The following is a 22,564-nucleotide window of genomic DNA, read 5'->3' on the forward strand; positions in this document are numbered from 1 at the left end:
GTCCCTTGGCTGTCACAAGGGAATGTCTGAATGGGAATTAAGGCTGCCCTTAAATTAATTAGATAGCAGCTCGCTTCCTCAGGGTGTCTACTGGCCCTGCACACCTGAGGGTCTGTTTGGATTTGCAACAATAAACTGGCATCAGATAAATAAACATAATGAATTGTGAGTATTGCATAGCAAGAGGAAAGGGACTCAATGCCCACGTCCGTGCCTTCCATTCTGGAGGGTGGCACGGGCAGTGACAGAAAAAAGACTGTGTACTGTTTACCTCAGCCACAGTATTGTGTTTATACACACAAACCCCTATTATTTTAAACTTTATGAGCTGTTTTGTAAACAGTGCTAATGTTTTTCATTCTGCAGCCTGTAATTACTCTGGGGGGTGGGTGGGGGGAGAGTCAATAAGAAATAGATTTTGAAACAAAAATATAGTATCTGCTAGGTAGTCTGACTACATTATCTACAGAACAACCAACAAGCCACTTCCGATTGGTCCTGGGGCTCTGAGAAAGTCAATACGTAAGGTTCAGGGTCATTTTTCTTTCTTTCTCTCTCTACCTCTCCCCCCCTCTCTCTTTCTCTTTCTCTCTCTCCCTCTCTGTAATAACTCAGGGTTATTTCAGTGATTCCTGGGCATGCTGAACTCTAAAAGCCCACAATTGTTCTGCACCGACTGTTTGTTTTCTGTGCATTTGTTTTAAGTCATGAGAAAACCGATATGAGCACAAAAGGACAGGAAAACGAAAGAAATAGGTGTCAAACTATGGCTTTCGTCCACGGAGCGTGCATTAGGCTAAGTCGTTAAATACAGAAATTTCTTAGAGGGTTGGCCTTTAAGTAGCAAAACTTTGCTCACCTCTCAAAGCCTGCAAGGGTGTGTGAAGAGAGAGTGAGCGGGGCTTCCGTGCATCTGCTATAGAGTAAACCAACTTCTGCTGACGACAGTGGCCCGGAAAGGACAGTCAGACAGACTCACTGTGTGTGTGGAGCACACAGTAGCGCTCGGAGTTTAAATAACCAAACTGAAAATGCTTGACAATTAAGAGGCTGATAGCATTCCCTAGAGACCAATCAACATTACTGGCTATTCTTTTCTTTATCTTATTTACTTTACTTCTTCCTTTAGGAAAAAGGAAATTAACTTTAATGATATCTTGTGTAAACTACATTGAAAATTATTTCCTAATAAAGAGAAGGGAAATAGAGTAGATTTTTTTTTTCTTTTAACCAATAAAGTGATCTTCCTTTTTGGAGAATTTAAGGTGCAGGAAAGACCAACATTTCTTCTGCCACAGTTTATTATTGATTCAGAGGCTTCGTATGTAAAAGCACGGAAATTGAACGGTAAAGAACTTTCCGACAGGCCTGGCCTGCAGGAGTGCTCTATCCTTTATCCTCCCAATCCCCACTAAAACACACAAAACACACTACTGTGCAAAAAGTTCACACAGACAATTCCTCATTCAAAAATGACCTTTTAAATATCTGTTGTCCTCTCACTGCCTGGTTTCCAGCTCCAGAAGGAAAAGAAGTAAAGAAGAAGAATAAAAAAAAAAAAGAACTCTGTCAGACAAAATGCAGAACTTGACAAAGGAGACAGGATGCAATGTTTGAATTGGATACTTTGCAGCAGACGACAAGTGTCCTTAGAGACTCACAATTTGTCTTGAGAAATTGTGGAACATGGGAGAAATGTAAAAAGAGGTTTTTTCTCACACATGGAAAAGGAGCTTGACGAACGGTGCTCCAAGCCCTAAAATGAAAACGCCAATTACAGCTATAGCCAATCGGGGTGCAAAGTTTACAGGACTTTGTTAAGGGCAGTCAAGCCAAACTATAAATGTGACATTAAAGGTTTCAAGTCATATATGAAAGAAAAAGAAAGACTGGGAAAACTTCAAGCCAACTGGATTGAAAGTCGAGTTCACTTATGCGCGTGTAGCCATACTCCACACTCAATACCCCAGTAGGTTTAAGGGGATCTCTGCCTTCACCAAGCCCCCTTGTCTCTGCGCAGTTGGTGCTAAGGTAAAAGAAATGGTAACAATATGCTGAAAGGGTCCTGCTTTGTCCACCATTGAAGTTTTCAAAGTGTAATCTGAGAATTTGTGGTGGACCCTGGGATCCTTTGGGGGGGGGGGGTCCATAAGGCCATAACTATTTTGATAAGGATATTGACTATTTATTTATTTATTTATTTATTTATTTTACTTTGTTGATATTCCGCTGATGGAGTAAGAACAATGGTGGGTAAAACCCCCTTTGTCTTAATACGAAGGCAAGACCGCCACATACAGTTAAAAAAGAAACGCCAGTTTCACTTAAGACGAAGCAGTATAATGATTAATTTTATTAAACCTGAACCCTTGCATACACTTCTTTTTCATTTTCTGTTTTAGGAGGTAGGAGGTGCATATGAAGGCCTTTGCTGCCTGTGGAGGTGTGATGGTTGTCTTGAGGAAAAAGACTTGTGTGACTGAGTTGCAAGCTGAAGTAGGTACTATTTTTTCCTCATAAACACCGTTTTTACTTGAAAGAATTATTTGGACTTAGATATTTGGCAGTCTAATAATGAACGAAATGAGACTGTCTTTTCAAGGAAAACAACTGGCAGTATTTGTTGTATTTCGTGCCAATGATAGAAATCTAGCTTTCAAGTTAAAATCAGAATTTTGGAAAGCTCGTATATGCCACTGAGCTTGGCAGTTTCCCAATACATAAAACCTTTCTGATGACATTGCTGTTGATATTAACAAGTGTTGTTAACAAGTGTTACTTTTTTAAGTGTTATTTTTTGATATGGTAAAATGAAATGTGTCAGTATTGGCAATAATTCAGTGACCCAGTATTTCCCAAATGACCAAACACAATGCTACAAAATCAAACATGAGTAAAAACATTTCAACTAAAGTGCAAGATGACCATTGAATTTTAAAGAAACAGAGTATTGAAACGTTCATTGATATGGTTTCAGATTTCTTACTACTTCTAACCTTTAAGATATTACCACTTGTCAAGTTTTGGTATAGTATCAAAGAAGATCCACAAGTATCTGAAAAAGCTATTAAAATATTTCTCTTTTTCCAACTACTTATCCAAGTGAGGCTGAATTTTATTCTTATACTTTCACCAAAACAACATATTTCAACAGATTGAACGCAGAAGCTGATATAAGAATACATCTCTCTTCTATTCAGAGAGACATTAAAGCGATTTACAAAAATGTAAAACCACGCCACTTGACTCACCAATATTTTTTTGGTTTGGAAAATATAGGTGTTTTTCATAAAATATATCTTTTAAATTAACATATAGATTCATCATTATTTTCAAAAGGATTAATGAGTATTTTAAAATTTTCTCAGCTTTTATTGAGGACTCTTGGGCGTCCTCAATAAATTTTAATAATATAAATGGATCCCGAGCCCAAAGGCCTTAAGAGATGCTGGCCTACAGTATACCTGGTTCCACAGTTAAGCCTAGACTTTCACCTTTAAGGCTCTAGATCTGACCCTATTCACCAAGTTCTCGTTCCCTTCCCCCCCTTAAAGCTTTGAAATTGTCCTAAGTGCCTGGTATCACACGGGAGTTGTTAATGAGTGATAACATTTTTTTTTTTTTAAATTTGAGGATAACACACAACTTTACAAATGAATACCCACATATCTAAAGTATGCGGGAGACGGGTTCAGAACCACTTACTGGGCACAGAAATGGGACAAAGAATTGTTTCCAGAACAAAGCAAAGCACTCCACAGGACAGAGAAAAAAAGGAACACCATAGCCAATCAAAACAGCAGCAGAGATTAGGCCAGCAACACGCAATTATTATAAGCTGAATACAGCCAGAACACGTGTAGTTTACCACCAGAGTGAAGCAAAGTAGGGATTATACCAGAAAAAAGCTGGTAATCAACCTCCCATCCACACCCACTGCCAATCTACATACGTTTCTTAGTGTCAATTTCCATGGCCCTTTTCCCTTAATTTTGGCTTTCAGGTTTCCCATACATCACTTCTTTCCTTTAAAGGAAGCCTTCAGGACGTGCTAGCTTCTTTACGCTATACGTGAAACCAAGAAGGAGCTAATTTCTTCTCTTTAAAAACGCCATAGCTGGCAACATTCATTTATTGATTGGTTTATCCTCAGAAAGCCTGTTTCCTGATCGAATTTATTACAACTCCAGGCAAAGAAGATAGACAGTAATATTTTTATACTCCTTTAGTAACAAATCTCTTCCAACAACCAAAGTCAGCTGAAAAGCGTGCGTCTCTGGCCTGGAGCACCTTTGGGGAACTACTTGGCTAAATGATGAGCTCCTCCTTGAACAATGTTTGCTTTTCTTCCCTTTCTCCTTTTTTATTTCTCCAATACTGTGAATCCTGAAATTGGAAGGAAACTTGAAAAGTCATCTATTCACAAAACTGTTTATGTCAGTTATCCCCGGGGTATGATGAGAGCGTGAGATGGATTTTAGTTTTTACTTAATTCATAGACATTCTTTTTTAATGCTCTGTTGCATTATAAAAGTAGAAATAAGTAAACTGAAGTTTTCTAGGTTTCCCCTTTGTCTTCTCATGGAGGGAGAGAATCGTAGGATTTGGGGAGTGATAAGAATGAAGGGAGAGGTTACATCAGAAAAAGTACTTTTGAGACTTCTCCACACAAAGGTAGGAAGGAAAAACCACGTAAAAATGAGTTCACCAAGGGCATTTTCGAGACTGCAAGAAGTCCAAGACTAAGATTTGTTCAGCTTCTTTCAAATAAGAATTAGGAAAACAAAGTGATCTAAAAATTATGAAAAGAACGCGAAGGACCTGATATTCCAGAAGCAGAGGCTACCAAGTGCCTGAAGGCTCTGACAATGGTTATTCGCTTCAGTGGTGGCGCTGAGATCCAAGAGAATGAGCACAAGAGATTACTGGAATTTCAAAAAAAGGGGCAATGGAAATTTCAGTTAATATGGGTTTGGTGAAAGGATAGCAATACTGATAAACTACAGATGTGGTCTTAGACCTCTTAGCTAGGTCTTCAAGTATATGATTTAGTACATTAAATTCCATTTAATTTGTCATTGTTTTTACATACTTATAGCTTATTTGTATTGAAGTACCTTGAAGTATTGCACCAGGAAGCAGACAAGCAACTTGGTTGGTTGCAACAATAAACTTCAGATAGCAATGGCTTAACACACTAAAAGTATGTTCATCACTCACACTACAAATCACACCCAGGGTAGCAGGGAGCTTTGCTATGCCCAGTAGAGCATGGACGCAGGCTTATGGGGTCACTGTTGTCTTGTTGCTACAATATATGGACCAAGCAGAGGAAGACAAACCTGGAGAATCTTGCAGTAGCTTTTCATGGCTTCAACCTGGAGACGACTCAGATCAGTTCTAATAGGTCATTGTCTGCAGCTAGTCATTTGGCCCCATCCAGCTACAAGAGAGCTGGAAATATGGTGGAGCAGATGGAACATTTGCTGAGCAAGACTGCCACTGTCAATGCCACAGCATCAAGTTTCACCAGTACTTTATGTATTTATCTCTTTCTCTCTCTCAATCATACACATGCAACCACACATACTTAAGATATATGTGTAAATATATTTCACACAGACACATCTGTCAAGGAACGAAGAAACACAGTCTTCTCCGCAGCTTCAAGTTCAACCATGCTTAGGTATTAAAAATGTACTTTAAACAGATTTGGGATTTGGGGGACATGTTTTCTTTGAGTTTGTTTCCCTGATATATATTATCTGGCACAATACAAATGTATTTTAAAGTTCCACATTTTTTGTGATACATTTCAGTTGAAGAAAATATTTTTACAAAGATAGTTAGATGCTGTGTTTATATTTCGAAAGCATTCCTTCAAATATTTTCTTGCAGTTAAAATCTATGTGAGAAAAGAGGAACACCTGACTTGACTGTATAAATTAAGCCACAGTCAAGAGAATTCCACTGGCCTACTTTCCATGGAGTCAAGCTCACCACGAATGTAATGTTCTTTATCATTTTCTAAGGGTTTAAATCCAGCAGAGTGGAGATACAACCTCCTTCTGAGGGATCCTGCGGGCCTTATACACGAGGACCAAGAAATAGAGAGCAAAGGATGAATACTCATTTCTGGTTCCTGACTGAAGACTTCGGGGCAAAAGTTACGAAGAATAGCTCTGATACGTATATATAACGTATTACTTACCGGAGAACCTTTAAAAAAATCAAACATCCATATTTAAGTCAACTCCTTTGCTTAGAGACATTTCAAAGAAACCTTAAAATTCTGCTTAGTTCATGTACGAGTATTGATTATTTCAAAAATACTGCTTCACAAACAAGTTGTACTGGGCAATATTGTTTTGCGATTTTTTGTGTGTTATTGATTAAATATATACTTTCAAGTCCTTTAATGACAAAATCATCTTCAGTGTGTGCTTTATATGTACCTTAGTCCCTGCGTTATCTACAGATGATCGTCTCTCCTTTAGCTGTATACTCATTGCTCAATTTCGAACAGGCACAGCTATGCATTTATCACGTAAAAAAAAAATGACTCTGTTAAAATTTCAAGTGAAATTCAGGCATTCAATCTTGGGAAATACCACTGCAGTAGAACACAGTGAGTGACTAGAGGCCTTTCTAGGAAAATTAATGTATTAATTTTAGTCATAAAGAGTGTATAAAGCATATAATGGATGCAAATTGTCTATTTTTGTTGACATCATGTGATAACATCTGACATTCTTGCCCAGTCAAATTCCTCTTCCTACCCTCAAATCATGATCTGGACATAGAGCTATTTATCAATGTCTTGAGATGGATTAGCACCTGAAGATATACAGTAGGAGATTTTTAAAACCATAAATTCACTAACACATACTGATTCAAACGATGCTACTTGCATGAAAGGCCTGTAGTAACTTGCAACTTAGAATATGACTTCTGTCTTACTTGACTGTCTGGACAGAAGCTGGGAAATATTTTAGCTAATGAAAGCTAACATTTTCCTTTATTGTTATAAAAGAATAAACTTTATGAAGTTGTAAGCTGTAGGAATTTATAGGATGCAAATTTTAAGAGCCATATTATTACCGTAAACTATAACGTGTTGCATTTGCGAAATAACCTTACTGAAAAGGCTCAGATTATGATCGATGTCCATGGACGTTTCTATTCATTGTCACTGGAGTATCTTGATAAATACAGTTGGACAAAGCCTTAGATTTCATCCAAACTTCTATTCGCCAAACACCCAATGGTGTTCCACTTCCAGAATTTATTATCTCACTGTTTTAAATCTTCATTTCTTAACACACACAAAAACAGCACTTGTCACACAAAGGAGCTGATATAATTAAACCATATTATATGCTCCACAAGTAAAATCAGCCATTCATGAAAGCTGGTCACCAGAGGTTATTTCGAACAATGCATATTTCCGAGTCATCTATAGTAATCTCTTCTCTCTACTGACTTGGTTTCCATGAAGTCTTAAGCACATGTGTAAAAAGGAGGCTTATTAAAACCTGATGTGATATTAGAGATTATAATGCAACAGGGTTCGGCTGATTTTAATATCTGAGTCTTCAAAAAGGAAAGCAATCTTCAATTATATTTGTAAACTTAGTAAAATATTATGCATACAAAGGTATATGGTATTTACTCGTTAAGGAAAAAAATAATGTTATCTGAATTGGGTTTATACATAACATTCGCATATAAAAGTGGAGGAGAAACTAAAACAGTTTTCACTGGTGGATGGATCAGCAAAGCACAGAAATATTTTATAAGTAGTGAGGAGCCTGGATTGATTAGAAAATTCTTTATAAATTTGTGAATCTCTAGTAGATAATTCTTTTGTCTTGCTATGGTGAAACATTATCAAAATCGGTTATATCAGCATTTGACAAGTTCAAAATATTAGTTGTCATCATTTGTTGAACTGGATTCTTACAGTTAGTTATTGTCTGGCTGCCTAAGAAGTTTACCAAGACCTCCAGTTGTGGGGCGGATGGGTGGCTCAGTTGGTTAGAGCGTGAGTTCTGGGCAACGGGGCTGCTGGTTCGATTCCCACATGGGCCAGTGAGCTGCGTCCTCCACAACTAGAATGAAGTCAATGAGCTGCCGCTGAGCTCCCGGGTGACTAGATGGCTCCGTTGGTTGGCTCCGTGGGCTCTCAACCACAAGGTTGCCATTTCGACTCATGGTGGGCTGCGCCCCCTGCAACTAAGATTGAACACAGCACCTTGAGCTGAGCTGCTGCTGAGCACCCGGATGGCTCAGTTGGTTGGAGCGCGTTCTCTCAACCACAAGGTTGCCGGTTCGACTCCCACAAAGGATGGTGGGCTGTGCCTCCTGCACTAACAACTGGACTAGGAGCTGAACTGCGACTTCCACAACTAAGCTTGAAAGGAAAACAACTTGACTTGGGAAAGTCCCGGAAGTACACACTGCTCCCCAATGAAAAAAAAAAAAAAAGACCTCCAGTCCTGGTGGACTTCTTGAAGTTTTGTTTGTTTTTCTTGGTAATTTTTCTATGTCCTATTTGTGTTTAGCTTCAATCACAGATGAAAATACAAAGGATTAGATTTGATATGTTTCGGGATCTCCTGCATACTGCTCTACATCCTTGAAACACATGCATGTGCCTGCCTACACACACACACACACACACACACACACACACACACACACACAAATGATCATGAACTGGTTTTGAAATTAGCAAAAAGCAACATCTTGACACATAGACCAGCTGCTTTTCCTCATTGGAACACCACTTCACAGACCAGATCATATATGAGAAAGGAGGTTAGCAACGTCCACCTTAGAGAGCTCATAGGAAGGAAGGAGACAGTCTAGAAAACACATAGGATCTCACAGTTAGAAGATGGTATGGACTAAATACTTATGTCCCCCCCAAATCCGTATGTTGAAACCCTAACGCCCAATGTGACGGTAGTAGGAGGCGGGGGCATTTGGTAGTTAATTAGGTCATGAAGGTAGAACCCTTATGAATGGGATTAGTTCCCTTATAAAAGGTGCCCTCGGAGAGCTCTCCTGCCCCCTTTCCATGTGAGGACACTGAGAAAATGGCCGTCTATGAACCAGGAAGTGGGCTTTGACCAGACCCTGAATCTGCTGGTGCCTTGATCTTGGACTGACTTCCAGCTTCCTGAACTGTGAGAAATAAATGTTTTTTATTTAAGCCACCTAGTTTATTGCATTTTTGTTATAGTAGGCCAAATGGACTAAGACAAAAGGAATCTTACAGTTCACCTAGATCAGCCTTTAACTAATGACTAAAACTTCTCTGGAGCATCAATGAAAAATGCCTCTGTAGGTAACACAGAAGCAACGAGGCCACTTGATTAGTTTGGGGGCAGCATTTAAGGTTAGAAAATTCTCCCTTTTATTGAACAAAAAATCTGCCTTCCTCTCCTCTTTATGATTAATCATGCTCTATTCTTCTGAGCCACACAACATAATTCTATGCTCTTCTAGATAACAAATGCTTTAAATAGCGAAAGATTGTTTCCTAACTGCTAAATCTTCCTCTCTTACAAAACATACCCATGTGGTGGTTCAGTGGTAAATTATGGGAGAGTGGTGGAGGGGTTATTTTGGATTTGGCCATTGGTTGGCTAAGTATTGGATCAATAGATCCTATAAAACTGTTGTTACAGAAATAGGATGCCAGAATATTTAATGCCAATCTGGCTCAAAGGAGTTTTTACTATCAGACGACTAATCAATGTTTTCCAAATTCACTAAGAAAAATTTCCTTATGTACCACTACTTTCATGTTGGGACTGAATTCAATTCAAAAACATTCCAAAATTTGCTTAATTCACTTGTTAATCAGTTTTATTGGAGCGTAAAGCCAGAACCCAGGCTAAGAGTCATAATGCAAGGATTGCATTTTTCTTTTTTTCCTTTCCTTGACAATTTAATCACTGATTTCTCTCTAGATTTTGAGAAAACTTTCCTTATAAGAAGAAATACCTTCTTTACCACACTGGGCTTCCTATTTCAGAATACTGGATTCTTTGAAAGAGCTGTGCAAAAGAAGAACAACTCTTCCACCATTAAACGAGGGCCCCAAGCTCAAGTACTTCATTTATTAAGATAGAACAGGGGTTTGTCATAAACACTTAGGGTTCTGGTTAATTTCCTCCAGAGTCCCCACATCAAGTGTGAGACGTACGACACTGTGTTTCTAACAAGCTCCTACTACGTACGTGATGCTGGTAACGCTGGTGCAGGGTACAGCAATCAGGTCGCTGGCACTAGCGAAAAGGAAAGAGGTTGCAGTCAAGCCTGGGGCAAGTGCTTCAAGTGTTTTCATGAAGGTTGGTCTCTCAGGCCTTTGCATTGGCTGGAGCAGCTAACCATTCACAAGACAAGACTATTGATCCTGACAGTTATTTCATAGCTGACTGAACTTGTGTAAGACCATCTTGTGCAGAGTTGATGGGAAGGCAAACACTCCAACGCGCTCAGTCTTCCCTACGCATGGGCACCTGGAAGAGTTTTCCATTGGAAACCGTTACACTTCCCTCAGCACATACCCAGCTATGTTCTTCTGAGTGGCTTTCAAATGACCCTCTAATATCCCTTTCTAAATATTCTCACACAACGTCGGAAGAAACTAGGTTCCACAAATCCTTGACGTCCATGAACTAAGGAGTCTGACAGCGGCCCAGCACAATGGTGAAGCTTGTTACGTTTAGTAAACAGTTTTTATGCACAAAGATGGGTTTACCATCACCACATATTATTAGGATGGTGCAAAAGTACTTGCAGTTTTAAAGGTTGAAAAAAAAAAATTACAAAAACCGCAATTACTTTTGCACCAAACCCAATATATCTTTGGGTGAATTATTCCTAGAGATTAAGGAGGCACAGTGAGTTACTTGCTATTGTTTTAATGAAGCCTTTCCTCAGTTTTCCAGTTCTGTCCAGATTTCTCTGTCAATCACCCACTCTGGGCCTTTTACCTCCTCTGAGACCCCTGAACAAATATAGTTGCAGTAAAAGACAAACTCTGACTCAATTCAACAATATGATCCAAGATATATATCAACCCACTGTGATATGCAAGACACGTTGGGTGCTCTGAGGAACCCACACGGAACTCTCCTTCTCACTCTGTGGGAGTCAGGAAAGGGGCGAAGCTACACAAAAGTGACCTGGAAAAGGTGGACCGAACTCCCTGGGACTAGGTGTAGCGGGCTGAAACAGAGGGAAGGGCAGGTCTGCAATCTTCCAAACTACTTTGTGTGTCTGAATTCTTCTAGCAGCCACTTCTCAGAGCTCCACAGTGGGACACATGTCTGATACCTAGTGGAGCAGGTGCAAGAAGTTTGGAATTTGGGTTTTCCAGTTGTCTGACATCAGGGAGTATATTCCAGCCCCACGTGGGCTGCAGCTGGGAGCCAGACACGAATGAAAAGGGGCACATCTTGAATTTGTGGCCTTTTCTTCTTCTTCCTTTCCCCCTCGTACTCCTCATTTCGTCCTCTGTTTCTCCTTCATTCCTCAGATGCTACCTCCCTATGCTTCCCTTTTTACAACCTAAGTCCTTCACCCTCCCTTCTTTCCTTTTGCGCTCTTGGGTCTCCAAATATCCACAATTGCCAACAAAGGAAGGAAACCTTACCTTTTATTAAGAAGTCACAATCTTTGCTAACATCCACTGAGCATGTACTGTGTATCAAACCTTCTGTAGTCCTAGTTCCCTTTACTCCAGCCACATGCCTACAAAGTAGGTACAATTATTACTCATTTGGAAACCGAGATTCAGGGACCTGTTCCCAATAGCGCAGTCTGGTGGGACTCCCTCACTCCAGAATCTTTGTGCTTAACTGTTCTGTGTTTGTCTTTTCTCCTGAAGTGAATGTTCACTTGAAAAGAATGTTGTCTGCCTGAAGAATTCTGAACTGGCAAAATTAACGGGGAGAAAGTTGGGGGGCCAAAATGGGCATCAGGTGTGGCCGGTGTTTCCAGGCATTTGTTACTATGCCTGACAGTATCTACCCAAGGAGAACAAAACAAGGCATCAGTATTGCAGCCACACACCACGCACAGGCCCTCTTTCACCTTACAAACAGAAGGGGACCCTTGGAGCTCAGTAAAACAAAGAGTCGTTGCTGGGCGAGAGAGTGGACTGGCGTGGCTGAACATGAATATTCAAGACCACGAGTCACAACTCCATGAATTCAAGGGTCTCCTCTATTTGTATTTAGTATTGTGTAGTCGCAAGACAACTTGCAATGATTAATTAATCCTTGGTGCTGAGGCAGAAGGTGAAATAATTTGTGCCTAGTCACGCAGTCGGTCATTCTCAGGCTCCCCGTTAGTACTGGACTGCTGCGTTTTCCAGAGACAGAAAGAAGATTGGACTTGACTTTCTGCTCTGTGCCTGTGATCCAAGAGATTCACCCCACAGCCCCTGAAATTTTCTAAAAGGAGGGCAGGTGGCTGCCAGCTGTCCTTAACCCACACCCTCCTGACATCATCCCCCATGCCACCAGTCCATGGGAATTCCTTCCCCTGAGACCCCCACACCCACCCCAGCAGGCTTGTTCCCCAGCCCCAAGGAGGCTTCCTCAGAGGAACTCTCCCTGAGGCTTGGCTTCCTGTCTTGCTGGATGGAGGCGGCATATGGGTTAATATAAGTGCACGTGGCTGCTTCCGTCCGGTTTACCACCATGTCTTCAAGTGCATTTTAACTGAGGCAATTCACAGTAATACCTCCACTATCTATCACAGTAGCAGGAAGGAGAGTCTCCAAATATGCAAATTTCCATAATATCTCACTTTAACTACTTAAAGGCAAGCCCTTAAACAAACAAATAAACAGGAACCATGTTAAAGCACAATGAATTTGCATAAAGGCTTCCCAAAGTGCAGTGGCTTATAACGCAAAAGGATTATTTCTCCCTGTGTTACATGGTGGCTGCAGGTGGTGGTGGCTGGGCCCTGCTTCTGGCTGTGGCTCTGCAGAGACTTCTCATTCCAGGACGCAGGCTGAGGTAGGACCCGCAGGGAGACCCTCAGGGTGGACACCGGAGGCAGGAGAGCTGGTGGAAACTTGGAGTGCAGGTCAGAGAACCTGGGTGCACCTGCTTCCATGCCATTGGCCAAAGCAAGCCATGTGGTGAAGCCTAGGCTGGGGTGGTGACAGGTTTTGCCCTCTGGAGTGCTCTGCAAGTCCCACTGCAGGGGGCGGGGATGATGGACTACGTTCATTTCTCTGGTGGGGGAAGGGTGGCAATAACTGGGGATTGTGATTTAATCTATCACATGCACTTGAAAAATTACATAGTTCCTCGTCTCCAAAGAATACCGGAAATGACGACACTGCTTTGTTTTGTTTCATGGCTCTGGGTCATTGCTGTTAGTATAAATATTGCCCTTGGCTATCATTCAGACTTTCCTTACGGAATACTGGGACAAGGAAAGTTGTTTCCCCGGTGCATTAATAACACTGAAACAATACTGTTTAGAATTGCTTATATGGATGCTTCTCATAGTATTGTTTTACCATCTTTGCTATCAATTATCAGGTATTTCAGTTATTATAAGTGTATTTACCTCTCAGAACTCTGCCACCTCTCACCTAATATGCTAGAGAGATACGAGGGAGATACCTTGTTAGCTCCATGTTTAAAATAAGAGTAGACATGAGGGTCTCCCTCAAGTGCCATCTATTGGTGGGTTTGGTACACAAACTCGGTGACAAACGCTGGATGTAGGTGCTTCACAGGATTATTAGTTCCTTCTTGTTTTTGCCTGTGTCTGGCTGGGTGAGGGCGTTAGATAAATGAAGTTAGGGAAGGCTGGGTTTGGGGGTTAGTCCCATAGCAGCACCACGCTTTGCCATTCTCCATATTTAACAGGAATTCTTTCCTAGACGAGTGACTAGGCGTTAAAACTACTTGCCATTTCTCGTTCAATTCCACTGATTTTAATTGCTACACACATTTAATTCAACCTTTGGTAAAGCACCTGTACAAAGCACTTTGTTAGGCACTGCTAGAGATAATGGAGCAATGAATGAGAAAAGAACCCTGCTTTCAAATAAATAGTCACACACAATGCTAAATATAACATAGGGCCAGATTGTGTTAGTACCAACCCTCTTTGTGAAGGTAGGACAGAGCACATTTTGAAAGGCCCCAGGGCTCCCTAGAATGTGCCTGATACTCACTTTGGATAGGTATTACCCTGAATGGCATAGTGGTGTCTGACATTCATCCTTTTCTAATGAAAACAATCCCCAAAGCGCCACATTAGCCAGTCAAGGTACAGGAAAGTCAAATGTTTCCAACTTGGTTAGCGGACAACTCTCTTTTAGCTAGCACTCACCTCTAATATATTTTTAATTATCCTCTGCATGCCTGAGCTTAGACTGATAATAATTGAACTGTGAACAAGATATTTCATATGCTTAGGTGGTTTCTTGAATCTGAAATCCCAATAGAAGATATATTTGTTCTTTCATGGGTAAAATAACTCCTTCTATCTTCACACTGCATCACAGTTCAGGAAAGGCTTTGGCATAACTGATCAAATTTGCTCTTCACAACGACTTACATAAGAAGCTATAGCAAGCATCATTATTCTTTCTCCAACCCAGCTCCATCCTCCACAGGAGGTTCAAAAAGCTGAAGCTGAAACTCACTCAGATCTAACTCTGAGGCTGATAGCTTTTCCCCTTCATAAATCAATTTTTCCCACTTCATCTGGCTATTTTGTGAATCACTGCCACTTGGTCATCCATGGACATAGATGCTAAAAATATGCAAACTAATGTAAGGAAAAAATAAGCAAAGAAAAAATGCATTCACACCAGTTTCAAGCCTTTTCTTGGCTAGTTTTCATTACAACTCAAGCAAACAGCATATTGGTTTTAGGTTTCCTTATTCTTTCTGCACCAACTCACCAACAACTGAAAATACAAAGAGTAATGTCCATAGTAACGGGAGTGGAGTGAGTTAAAGTGTTAATGCTGTTCTCTAATAATTTTAGCAATACTATTATGTTGATCAGAATACCCTTAATAGACTCTCAGGTTAAAAACATGGGAAAAACAGCTTTTTGATTAAACTATGTTTATGAGATAATTTGGATTAAATAACAAGAGCAAAGCCTTGAAGATACGTTGATTTTTAACAAGTTAACAGTTTTTTTTACAAAAACAGACTAGAAAGTTAGATTGATTACTGCCTGAAAATGCATTGGGATGTGACATGGAACTCCATTTAACAGGAAAGCACCACTTTGTAGAAAGTTAGCACCTTTCTCAGTGGACAGCGGCCAGAAAACTTGTCGTTTCCTACTACGGTGTTTCCCTGAAACTAAGACCTAGCTGGACAATCAGCTCTAATGCATCTTTTGGAGCAAAAATTAACATAAGACCCAGTCTTATTTTACTATAAGACTGGATCTTATATAATATAATATAATATAATATAATATAATATAATATAATATAATATAATATAATATAATATAATATAATACAATACAATACAATATAATACAATACAATACAATACCGGATCTTATATTAATTTTTGCTCCAAAAGACGCATTAGAACTGATGGTCTGGCTCGGTCTTACTTTCGGGAAAACACGGTAGGTAGGAATTGGGGAGAGGGAGTGGACGGGCCAGCTATCCTTGGAAATTTACCTCACCTTGAGTCATTGTTTTGCCTGATCATGCGCTGGAATGTAGAGACCAAAACAGTATGCGATACAATAATGATAAGGCACAACTTTCTTTATTTTTGTCTGATGGTGACAACCTATTTTTCTCCAAATTCTGAGCTTATATCATTTCCATTGCCATTAATTTTGACTGATGCGAATAATTGTAAATTATAAGGTAGGGACTGCTCATTGCCTACCTGATCATTCACTACCGTCTTTATTTGTAACAAGACCCTGATTTTATATGCAGTGGCAACGAGCCCGGCTTTAGGTGACATCTCCCGGCACCCCTCCCAACTCTCTGTGCTCACGTGTGTGAATTCTTTCCAGTGAGATGTAATGAAAGGGCCGGATGGGACTTCCATAAAAGCGTGTGAGTGGCCATTTGTCACATTGCATGGCGAGAGCTTCAGCAGTCACCTTGCACCATGAAATGTTCTCACTGATGAAATGCTCCATGGTGGAGCTGAGCGAAAAGAAGCCTGGGTTTCCAGTGACCATTGTCCCAGCTCTGACAGCCTGACTCTGGGTTTCTTTTACTTGAGAGAACAAAACCTTTTTGTGGCGAAGGCACTATTTTGATTTCTGCTGTGTAGTCAAATTCCTAATTTTATCTCCTAACTAACTCTGGTGTTTTTTTTTTCTTGTTATACCACCGTCCTAGATTTAAAATGTTAAAAGAAACATGGCCTTTTAAAAATCAAACCAGAAGAGTTTGATTTATACTCAGAATAGAAAAAAAAAACAAAACCTGTAGTTAACGAGAGATTTGAAGATATAAAGAACTACACAAATAAAAGTATAATTACAACTTATGATAAGTGCTATGAAATCCATACGGACAAGTGGGAACATGAAATTCTCTCAGCAGGCATTAATCTCCAAATTAATATTTAACTAATATTTAAACCAGTTTAAGGTTTCTGGGTGCATTAAAGAATGTTAGAAATCTCTCATTAGCTATGGAAATAAAAAACAGAAATGGATTCCTCTATCTTTTGACAATTTCCCAGGATTCAAGGGATTTTATCGTAGTATGAACGCCTCTTTAGCATCTTAAAAAATAAACAAATAAAATAAACTTGCAGTCTTTATGTAGACAATCTAACAGTAGTCTACCTTTTTTTTTTTAAAATCATAAATACTTTTGTATAACTGAGGGAAAATCAACCACATGTTTTGAAGATGAATCCATTGGGAAGATAACAGTAAATTTAAAAAAAAGATTTCCACCATTGATTATTCCATTCACATTAAAACACTCATAATTGAAGTCTTTTAAAAAAAAAATGTACAAAGAGCTGCTAGGGTTATATCTGCAGCCAGGTAGGTATCTCAGATGAAACATTCAAGAAAGTTCACTTAACTCCAACTTAATGAAGCTTACGTCACTCGTGTCCTAACAGAAACATGCCAGTTTGAGCAGACGGAGACGAGTGAGAACCCTGCAGGAATTTTCTGGAATGGTTCGAGTGAGCTGCTGGTGAGCTACCTTGCTTTGACGGATGCAACAAGGCAAAAGGCTACCTGAGTTTTCTTGAAAGAGGTTAAATGGTGGCCCCCAATGATGGATTTTCATATTTCACACCCAAAGGAGGAATTTCCGTATTTTCAGGAAACATTGCTTCAGGTATCCTATTATTTCCTTAACTAAGTGCAAAATTTTAATGCTGGATACACAGTTGACAGTAAAAACAACCCCTCTGCAGGAATGTTGGGATATGTTTTTTTCCTTCACCTGCAGACCTTTTCCCTTTTTCCCTTCTCACTCCTACAAATAGGACTTTAAGTTTTGGGTTGAAAACAGGAATTCTGCCTTTATTTGAATAGCACGGATTTCCTACAATAAGCTCCTAAAACTCAAGGTCTCTATGTTTTAAAAGAATGTATAGATGATGTGTTTCACAAATATGCCTCAGGTATGTGTTATACCTCAAATTAAGATGTTGTAAACTCAAATTAATACAAAAATGTGTTACATGTATTTAGGAGAGGCTAAATCACTGACCCTGAATCACTGTTTCTCAAAGTGGAGAAGGAACCCCACCATTTTATGCTTTCCTACAACATCACAGAATGCTCCATTGTGATCGTGTCTGAGCTACATACTGCACTTGATGCAAAACTAATTAAAGGCAGTTTCCTTCTAATTCCATGAATATTTTCACTGAAGGCAGTTCTGTCTCAAGTGAAGGGACTTGCTCAAATGAGCAAACTGCATTCGTGCTGCAAAGAAATGTCTTCTGCCCCCACCACACCCACCTGCCTAAATTTTGTGAAACCCTCTCTAGCATTCTTTGGAGTCTGTGGAACCCCCATGGGTTTAAAGCAGTGATTCCCAGAAGAAGTTATGCCAATGAAGAAGGTATGAGAGGAAGAAAAGGAAACGACTGTATGTCTTCAGCTCTCTGGGAAGAAGGTGTTAGGGAACCTGTGTATTATCCGGCCCTTTAAATGAATGGCTGCATGCTTGATTCTAGACCAGTAAGCACCAAGTTCAAGGAAGGACACCCCCTCCCCAACTCATGCCCATCAATGGTTTGGATCCAGAAGTGTTGAGAAAGAAGACTGGAAAGTCAAATATCTTCAGGGATCAACAAATTGGTGGATCCACAGTTCTGAGCTTAAAACTTTTCCATCTCTCTCTCTTTTTTTTTTAGATCCTCTGCTGTGGAAAACAAAAAAACAGCCCTATTTCGCCATACAAACATCTACTCATAGTACCCGTATGTTCTATCAAATGACTTGTGTCAACATATATTTAGAAAGACAGATTTTCTGCACAGGTTCTCCTGCCTCTGAGAACTTTGGGATTCCATGATACCCTGATTACACAAGACATCTGTATTTTCAACGAACCCGTCGTAACTGTTAGAAGTGGGTTATCTCTCCTGTCTACCTCCGCTGCCTTCTCATTTATTACATCTGATTAGAAAATGTCCTGTATGCCCTCACCAGAGCAGAGTTTATTTCTCCCCTTCCTTCTAAGTGTAAACATAACACGTATAACAGTGAATCCTAAGTTCCTGCATTTCCCTTCATTCCACTGGCTCAGGTTGCCTGATGAAAGACACAGATAAAGTTCAAGAACCTTTCACGTTGCCCCAGTGACACTGGTCAGGCCCCGCTGGCATCTTGCTTCTCAGAGGAAATGCCAACTTGCTCTTACCTAGATTAAGACTCTTGGGGAAGGCCGTGTCTCACAAATGGTCATCATTTCAAGTTAAATGCTTCACTGCCATATTTCTGTATAATGCAGATGCCATTTCTATTTGACGGAATTCCGTGGGAAATTAATGGACATCCCTTCTTTCCTGGAGACTCTGTCCCTTCTGTCCTGTAAATCCTGCCCCCCTCCTCTCCACTCTTGCCCCATCATTCTCCACCTCCCTTCCCCAAACACACACTTTCTGTTTCTTCCCTTCTTTTTTCTTGAGTTCCCCTTTGCAGGAATCCTGTAGCTGTGGCATATAGGTAAGGCGATGAGTTTTTCAGGTTATAGAGTCATATTGAAATTACAGATTTTTTGGCCCAGATTAATTTGGGTTAGAGTAGAGTGGTTCTAACAGAGGTATCTGGAATGCTTCCCATCCCCTACTATGAGACAGATCCTGCGAAAGTTACAAAGAGTGTATTTCCTCTAGGAATTTATCATTGGTCTTTCATTCATATACTCTATCTGGCAAAACACAAAAGAAGGCATAACAAGTATCTCTTTAGAGTGGAGCCCCCAATGACATCCTAGAGCAAGGACGTACACTGCTAACCATGGTTGGCAATTAAGTTCAAAAATGGGCAGGAAAGGCAGGAAGCACCATCACCAAGATGGAAACAGCTTGTGCCCCTGTCATCGCAAGGAGACAGCTCCTCCTAAAAGAACCAGGCCCGCTATAAGAGAAGGAAGGGTGGATTTGGAAGAAACTCCTAAATTTGAGTTTCGGGTTTCCAATTTACTAGTTGTATGATTTTAGAGGAGTTGGTATCTTCTCTGTCTCATAGTTTCTCATCTCTAAAAGGTAATAGCCCTGACTTGAAATCAGTGGAGTCCCTGATAAACATGACAATGCCTTATAAATATTAAGCACTCTAATATTTTGGTCTCTATTTCCAGAAGAGAATCCATGTCATTGTGTCAGGGAGGAAAGTGACTTACCAGTGTCTCCACATCAGTTGGTGGCACAACTATCATTCCACCAATGACAGATGAATTTGGAGGCCGTCCGCATCCCCTCTCTCCATCTATTCTGGCACTCGTGATTCGTTCCCTTTTCTCCATTCCTTTCTTCACTACCGTAGTTCACGTCTTTTCCAGATCATTGTAACAGCTTCTAATGTTTTGTTTGTTTGTTTGTTCTTGTCTCCTGTCTGCTTCCTCTTAAATTCATCCTGAAGTCACCTAGACGCCAGAGCGATCTTAGATGCTGGCCTCATCATGTCTCTTCCCTGTTCAGAATTCAGTACCTTCCCAATCAGGGCCCTAGTACTAAAACCACCATCTAGGGTCAAGCACCTGCTGATGGTCCAGCACGGAACCTGATCTGCCCCATCAACTCCACTCCCACTGCTTTTTACTCCCTAGGGAAGTTTACACGTCAGTGAAGCCTTCCATGACCTCTCCCTGCCACTCACACACTTCCTTCCCTTCCCCAGAAATTCTGTGTTTCTCCTCTGGACTCCGGTAATAGGCTGTGCCTCTGGACTGTCATTGTCCCTTTAGAGCCCACCTAGAATCTAGCACAGCACAGGGTTTACAAAATATTTGTGGAATAAAAGAATGATTGTTTAGATGGCAATGATACCTTTGCAGGTATTTCTCGAACCCAAATGTAACATATTTTTTAAAAAATGAATTGGCTACCTCACCCTTTGGTATTTTCAGTCATATCTAAATATCTAGGTAGCAATAGGACAAGACCTTTTCATATTTGCATATCATAGTGTAATGTGAGAAAAATTAGAACATTTAAAGGCCTTTTCCAAATAACACGGGATTTTTCATCTTTAAAAGCCTTTCCTGTTTTCAATGAGCTTCGATTTCTCTAAAAGATCATTGTCAGCTAGTAGAGAAAAAAAGAATGAAAAGTTGTGAACGTGTGACTTTCCCCCAGTGGATTTGAAAGCCATTTCTTCACTTTTAGGGTGCCCTTTCTGATAACAAAGGCTTAGGCATTTGGATTCCAAAGCAGCCCCTCAGCTTTGTAGCAAGTTGGATGACAGCGGGGTGAGTCTGCGAACAGTGGGAAGGAAGGGTTCACTGACAGACGTGCCCCCCTCTCTTTTCCAAAGACAGCCCTGGACACTAGCAGGTATCCAGCTTCAGGGCTTAGTCCTGACTCGCCTCGCGGTATTCTGGAAATGAATTGAAGTTTGCAAAACGAAAGAGGACTGTAGTGTGAGAAGGCTTAGACATGACAGGATTTTCTGTTTTTTTCTCATTGTCTCATTTTTGCTCAGCACTTAGTTTCTAAGCTCCTCTCCATAGAAACTGTTATTGGAGTATCCCTCCCTCACCTTCTAGACAAGTACTTTCAAAACTCCCTAGGCTTCCCAACTACGTGGGAGAGACTCCTGCATGCTGACAGTCTGGAAAGGGGTTCTAGCCTTAGTGTGCTAGCTAGCACACTTAGCCTGGAAATCTCAAACCACATTTACAGTCACAGCCTGCAGGACAATGGGCCTGGCTGCTGAAGAATTGAGCTTCAGCGGCATCATATAGGAGGTCAGGGGTGTGAAGCATATGCCTGGAAACGAGCTTAATGGCTCAAAAAAAAAAAAAAAAGAAAAAGAAAAAAAAAGAGGCAAAACAAACGGAAAAACCAATACAGAAAACAAAAAGCAGGCTGATTACTTCTTCTCTCCCTGCCTCAAAAAAAGTTGTTTTCCCAGGTTGTTCTATTTTAATTCTTGATGCATGGTTAAAAGGACCCTGAAAAGACACAGCCTCTGAGGAATTTGACAATCAGCAAAAGAAGCGAGAAGTTAAAAGTCCAAGTTGCCATCTTACATCGGACAAAGCACTGCATAGCACAGCCTCATTTCAAACGGGCAGGCTCGGCCTCAATGACCCCTGATATCTGACAGGTATTATGCCTTTCTGCAGGCTGCCTGGCCCTTCGTGGTAAAAATAAGACATATATACCTTTACTATCAGGGAATGGCTGAGTCATGAGGGAGACTCTGCTGGAATGATTCGCATTCCTGAAGTACCTAGATGCCCACCCTCACACCGAGAGTGGAGCTAAGAATATTTTTTATACCTATTTAATATGGTACATTCTTGGAGACCAGAGGCTGAATCAAGAAAATCTCTTAACAGAAGTATGCATCTTTAATGGTAGTTTCTGGCCAGAGCAATCCATTCATCGGACCCTGGGGTTGAAGTTATTAAGAAGAAATGTATAAAACTACCAAGCAATTAATACGCCAGGGGATGAGAAGCAGTTTCAGCCAGAGAGGCAGCATTCATCCAACAGATCTCTAAGGAGCCCCACTGGGAACCACAAGCTGTCGGGGGATGCCCAGAAATCTGGGTATTTGTACTCAGTTCGCCAGCTAATCTCTTTCCACCTACAGAGAGAAACAGAGAGAAGGTTCTGAAGGGCCCAACTTGAGGGCCTCGCTCTCTCGGGAGGGCACAGGTGCTCTAACAGATGTGTAGCACGGCAGTCACGGGAGCTAATTATAAAAGCTTACACTTATGGAGCACACAGTGTACACGAGGAATGATGCAGTCACTGCCCACAAAACCGAGGAGGTAGGACTCTCCCCCATTTTCAGCGGTCGGAACTGAGGTACAGAGATGTAAAATAGCCTTTCCAAGGTTGTGGGGCGGGTC

At 40.6% G+C, this 22,564-nt stretch overlaps 1 protein-coding gene across 4 annotated transcripts in view; it reads right to left on the reverse strand.

Moving 5' to 3' along the window:
- The window catches only part of SULF1 (sulfatase 1), a 147,575-nt gene that overhangs the window by 70,227 nt on the left and 54,784 nt on the right, over positions 1-22,564 (reverse strand). The gene's annotated exons all lie outside the window — the stretch shown is intronic.

The sequence above is a fragment of the Rhinolophus ferrumequinum genome, chromosome 14 (genome assembly GCF_004115265.2).
Source record: "Rhinolophus ferrumequinum isolate MPI-CBG mRhiFer1 chromosome 14, mRhiFer1_v1.p, whole genome shotgun sequence".
Taxonomy (NCBI): domain Eukaryota; kingdom Metazoa; phylum Chordata; class Mammalia; order Chiroptera; family Rhinolophidae; genus Rhinolophus; species Rhinolophus ferrumequinum.